Source organism: Hyla sarda, chromosome 9 (assembly GCF_029499605.1).
Source record: "Hyla sarda isolate aHylSar1 chromosome 9, aHylSar1.hap1, whole genome shotgun sequence".
NCBI classification, from domain to species: domain Eukaryota; kingdom Metazoa; phylum Chordata; class Amphibia; order Anura; family Hylidae; genus Hyla; species Hyla sarda.
The window spans coordinates 11,860,343-11,866,312 of record NC_079197.1 but is presented as its reverse complement, the minus strand read 5'-3'; the positions used below and the strand labels follow the sequence as shown (position 1 = coordinate 11,866,312).

General features: G+C 45.2%; 1 pseudogene; it reads right to left on the bottom strand.

Moving 5' to 3' along the window:
- Window positions 1–627: 627 nt before the first annotated feature.
- LOC130290479 (P2Y purinoceptor 4-like) lies at window positions 628–1,619 on the bottom strand (annotated as a pseudogene).
- Window positions 1,620–5,970: the final 4,351 nt, after the last annotated feature.

Genomic DNA, 5,970 nt, shown 5'->3' with positions numbered 1-5,970 from the left:
TATTCTTCTTCCTTCTCCTATTCTCACTTGGCACTAATGTCATTTTGGCAGGTTCAGCTGAAGCTAACATACTAAAGTTTGCCTTCACGCTTAAAGGGGTACTCCGCCCCTAGACATCTTATCCCCCATCCAAAGGATAGGGGATAAGATGTCAGATCGCCACGGTCCCGCTGCTGGGGAGCCCTGGGATCCCCGCTGCGGCACCGCGCTATCATTACTGCACAGAGCGAGTTCGCTCTGTGCGTAATGACGGGCGATACTGGAGACAGAGCAGCATGTGATACTGGAGACAGAGCAGCTCGTGACATCACGACCAGTCCCCTTAATGCAAGTCTATGAGAGGGGGCGTGACGACCGCCACGCCCCTCCCATAGACTTGTATTGAAAGGGGCGGGCCATGATGTACAAACGTGACGTAACGATGCTCCGGCCCCTGTATTGCCCATCATTATGCACAGAGTGAACTCTCTCTGTGCAGTAATGATAGCGCGGGGCCGCAGCGGCGATCCCGGGGTCCCCAGCAGCGGGACCACGGCGATCTGACATCTTATCCCCTATCCTTTGGATAGGGGATAAGATGTCTAGGGGCGGAGTACTCCTTTAATCAAACTTTTCTTAAATAATACTCTAGTGTTGTTCCGAAGTGGACTCTACTTGGTTACTTTGGGCATTGTCCATTGTGATTATTATTGTCTGCGAAGAAAACAACACCAGCTTGTAAATGCTTGCCTAAACCTTTCCGAAGCAAAACAATATACAATAGGATCCAAACAGCAATTGGTCGCAAATAGGAGGCTTGTGAAGTAAAGGGCCACTTCAACATTTTTCAGTAAAGAACACATAGATGGGAAAAACAAGGTGATAGTTACCGCTATGGTTTTGGTGATATGCACCGGAATGAAGCAGATTATCATTATGATTATGGAGGCAAATATGGTTTTCACAGATTTGGAGACAATGACATTCGTGGCTACATTCATTGGCTTCACCTTAAGAATATATCGACTCAGGAGACTGTAACAGACCAAGGTTATGGTAAAAGGAATGAGGAGACCTGAGAAGAGGATGATCCAATTCAGAATGAAAAATGAAACCGCTTGATCAGATTGATGGAGATTAAGACATTTCGTGAGTCCATCGACTTGGGAAGTTTGTAGAACGAAGAATATTGGAATTCCTTGTGCGAGGAGAAAGCCCCAGGTAATGATGCAAAGTTTTGTGATAAATGGCGTTGTGGTCAATGTCTTTCTTTTATCGCTGTGTACAATTGTAAAATACCTGTGAAAACTGATTAGTGTAAGAAAATACATACTTCCATATACATGGGTACCAAGAAGGAAAGCTATGAACTGGCAGCAGAAGGTTCCGAAGGTCCAGTGGTCGGTCCAGGAGTAGACGATGATCAGAGGAGCAGCCGGGGCGATCAGGGCATCGGCAGTGGCCAAATTGAACTGGAGAATTACAGTCGGGTTCCATTGTTTTACCCGAAACCAGAGTATCCACAAACTGATACAATTCATCACAAACCCAATGAAGTAGATGAAGGTCAGGAAGATCGGGGTGAAGAGAATAGAGGGTAGAGTCCGACACCCTGTGTAGTTTGCTGAACTGTTCACCATCTTGAATGTTAATTTGGGCTGTAAAGTGAGATGCACAAATGAAATGACATATACCCCATCTAAATCCTGTCCTAACTCAAGGCTTAATATATACTGTTGTTACATGGTTTATAAGACTGAAAAAAGACATATGTCCATTGGGTATTTTTGTAGTGATGGCGGTTCCTCAGTATTTAACGGTATCCCCCCCCCATGTGTCCTGAGTGCCGCTTTTCTTCCAACACCCCCCGCCCAATGAATTATCAGCTGCGCTGTCCCCACATCATGTCCCTGCATGCGCTCCTCTGCTCATCCTCCTATGAGTTGCGGGCCGCCGGCGCTAGAAATCTGTACTGTACTACAAATAACGTTTCCCGGGCTGCAAAAATAAACAAAATAAACTTTAACTAACCTGCCTATGTTCCCCCGTTGCTCTGCTGCCATCTTCACTGTCCTGCGCTGCGGTCCTCTTGCTGTTTCCTTGGGACCGGAAAGTCACAGAGCCGCCAGCCTATCATCGGCCGGGGCGGGACATCGGCCGGGGCGGGACATCGGCCGGGGCGGGACATCGCTGCGGCCGGTGATAGGCTGAGCGCACTGCAACCTTCCCATCCCCCGGGCCGCAGTGGAGGGACCGTGAGGCCGTTAACGGGAAACGTCGGAAGGTGAGTTAAAGTTTATTTTGTTTATTTTTGCAGCCCGCGCAACGTTATTTGTAGTACAGTACAGATTTCTAGTGCCGGCGGCCCGCAACTCATAGAAGGATGAGCAGAGGAGCGCATGCAGGGACATGATGTGGGGACAGCGCAGCTGATAATTCATTGGGGGGGGGTGGAAGAAAAGCAGAACAGCGCTTGCGGGTCACATATGATTAGTTCCCCGATGGGGGATAGCATGCTGTGGCAGATAATTGACTGATTTGACGGGGGAAGGGGCCCAACCGGTATTGCGGTGTGGGCAAAATTCATATCGTGCAGGGAAAAAATTTCGGTATTAGGTGTGAACTGGTATACCGCCCAGCACTAATGTTCTTCCAGTTTAGCCTATTGCTCTATAGTGTTGATCCAAAGGAAGGCAAAAAAAACATGAACACATCTATGCACCCTTAAATGACTGTTTTGGGGCGCAAGCTTTGATGTTTATTGGACAGCATTGTCAATAATGAAGCACAAGCAATTAAAAAACGAAAAACGAAACAAACTATTGACTCTAAACTCCCTGAATATAAAGTCCCTTAATATTAAGTCCCACACAAAAACACACTTCAAACTCACTCGCACAATCCTCCACTCTTTTCGGTTTTTTTTAGTTCGCTTTTAAGAGGTTTTCCCACTCTGCGGCAGTATTTGGTGCAACTGACCTCTCTGTTGGTTTTATTAGAATCTAGAGATCTTCATTTTAGCAAGACACAATTGCAAGGAAATTACAAATGCAAGTGTGTACCGTATTTTTCGCCCTATAGGACGCACCGGCGTATAAGACGCACCCTTTTTTTTAGGTGCAAAATCTAAAAAATTTAAGATTTTGAACCCAATAGTGGTCTTCAACCTGCGGACCTCCAGATGTTGCAAAACTACAACTCCCAGCATGCCCGGACAGCCGTTGGCTGTCCGGGCATGCTGGGAGTTATAGTTTTGCAACATCTGGAGGTCCGCAGGTTGAAGACCACTGCATAGGAGGTAATACTCACGTGTTCCCGCCGCTCCGGACCCGTCACCGCTGCCCTGGATGTCGCTCCATCGCTGTCGCCGTGTCCCCGTCGCTCCGGAACGTCTCTGCTGCCGGCCGGGTATCCTCGCTCTCCGTCGCCATCATCACGTCGTTACGGACGCCGACGCACGTACGCGACGACGTGATGACGAGGAAGGAGAGCGCCGGCCATACAGGGGATCCCTGAACGGAGAAGACACCGAGGAGCCAGGTAAGGTCCCTCCCGGTGTCCTGTAAGCACTAACCCGGCTATTCAGTCGGGCTGTTCGGGACGCCGCGGTGAAATCACTTTCCCTTCAGACGCGGCGGTCAGCTTTGATCGCCGCGTCTGAAGGGTTAATACAGGGCATCATCTATCAGTGTACGGTATCTATCAGTGTACTACAATAAATGGAAGACCTAAAGGGGTACTCCCGTGGAAAACTTTTATTTATTTATTTTTTTTAAATCAACTGGTGTCAGAAAGTTAAACAGATTTGTAAATCACTTCTATTAAAAAAATCTTAATCCTTCCAGTACTTTTTAGGGGCTGTATACTAAAGAGAAATCCAAAAAAGAAATGCATTTCCTGACCACAGTGCTCTCTGCTGACCTCTGCTGTCCATTTTAGGAACTGTCCAGAGCAGCATATGTTTGCTATGGGGATTTTCTCCTGTTCTGGACAGTTCCTAAAATGGACAGCAGAGGTCAGCAGAGAGCACTGTGGTCTTGACATCAGAGGAAATGCATTTCTTTTTTGGATTTCTCTTTAGTATACAGCCCCTAAAAAGTACTGGAAGGATTAAGATTTTTAAATAGAAGTGATTTACAAATCTGTTTAACTTTCTGACACCAGTTGATTAAAAAAAAAGTTTTCCACCGGAGTACTCCTTTAAAGATAAGTCTCATGCTAGAAAACGTATCCTCTATCCAAAGGGGGAGCCGAAGGGTTCTCCCATAGAACCATATGGAGGTCACAATAGCACTTTAAAAAATGTAAACTAAAAGGTATAGAGTCACGTCTTTATCTATCTTCATGATTGCCCAAACTGCAAAGAATAAAAGTGGGAGAAATAAGGCTCTGACCTGTTCACAGCTCTGCCGGTGTTCAATAACGCCAGCGCCGCGGTGGAAAGTGATCTGTTCACTGGTCGATGTATCGTACAATAAGTACCATCCCGCCAGAGCTTCCTCTTTTCAATAATTATAGGTATAGGCTCAAAACTGATTCCTCCTTCTTCCCAACTGTCATTAATTTCCCCCTATTGGCGACTTGGTGTCTCTACACATACAAGTCATGGCCGTAAATGTTGGCACCCCTGAAATATTTCAAGAAAATGAAGTATTTCTCACAGAAAAGGATTGCAGTAACACAGGTTTTGCTATACACATGTTTATTCCCTTTTTGTGTATTGGAACTAAACCAAAAAAGGAGGAAAAAAGGCAAATTGGACATAATGTCTCCAAACTCCAAAAATGGGCTGGACAAAATTATTGGCACCTTACCTTAATATTTGGTTGCACACTCTTTGGAAAAAATAAATGAAATCAGTGTCTTCCTATAACCATCAATAAGCTTCTTACACCTCTCAGCCGGAATGTTGAACCGCTCTTCCTATAACCATCAATAAGCTTCTTACACCTCTCAGTCGGAATGTTGGACCACTCTTCCTATAACCATCAATAAGCTTCTTACACCTCTCAGCCGGAATGTTGGACCACTCTTCCTATAAGCATCAATAAGCTTCTTACACCTCTCAGCCGGAATGTTGGACCACTCTTCCTATAACCATCAATAAGCTTCTTACACCTCTCAGCCGGAATGTTGGACCACTCTTCCTTTACAAACTGCTCCAGGTCTCTTATTGGAAGGCGCCTTTTCCCAACAGTAATTATAAGATCTCTCCACAGGTGATCTGGACTCATTGCTGACACTTCAGAACTCTCCAGCACTTTGTTGTCATCCATTTCTGGGGGCTTTTTGACGTATGTTTGGGGTCATTGTCCTGCTGGAAGACCCAAGATCTCGGACACAAACCCAGCTTTGTGACACTGGGCTGTACAGTGCGACCCAAAATCCATTGGTAGTCCTCATATTTCATGATGTCTTGTACACATTCAAGGCCCCCAGTGCCAGAGGCAGAAACATAGAATGTGTCGGCAGATAAGAACCATTTGGCCCATCTAGTCTGCCCAATAATCTTATTCCTATGAATAGTCCCTGGCCCTATCTTATATGAAGGATAGCCTTATACCTATCCCTATCTTATATGAAGGATAGCCTTATACCTATCTCTATCTTATATGAAGGATAGCCTTATACCTATCCCTATCTTATGTGAAGGATAGCCTTATACCTATCCCAATCTTATATGAAGGATAGCCTTATAACTATCCCTATCTTATATGAAGAATAGCCTTATACCTATCCCTGTCTTATATGAAGGATAGTCTTATACCTATCCCTATCTTATATGAAGGATAGCCTTGTGCCTATCCCTATCTTATATGAAGGATAGCCTTATACCTATCCCTATCTTATATGAAGGATAGCCTTATGCTTATCCCTATCTTATATAAAGGATAGCCTTATACCTATCCCTATCTTATATGAAGGATAGCCTTATGCCTATCCCTATCTTATATAAAGGATAGCCTTATGCCTATCCCTATCCTATATAAA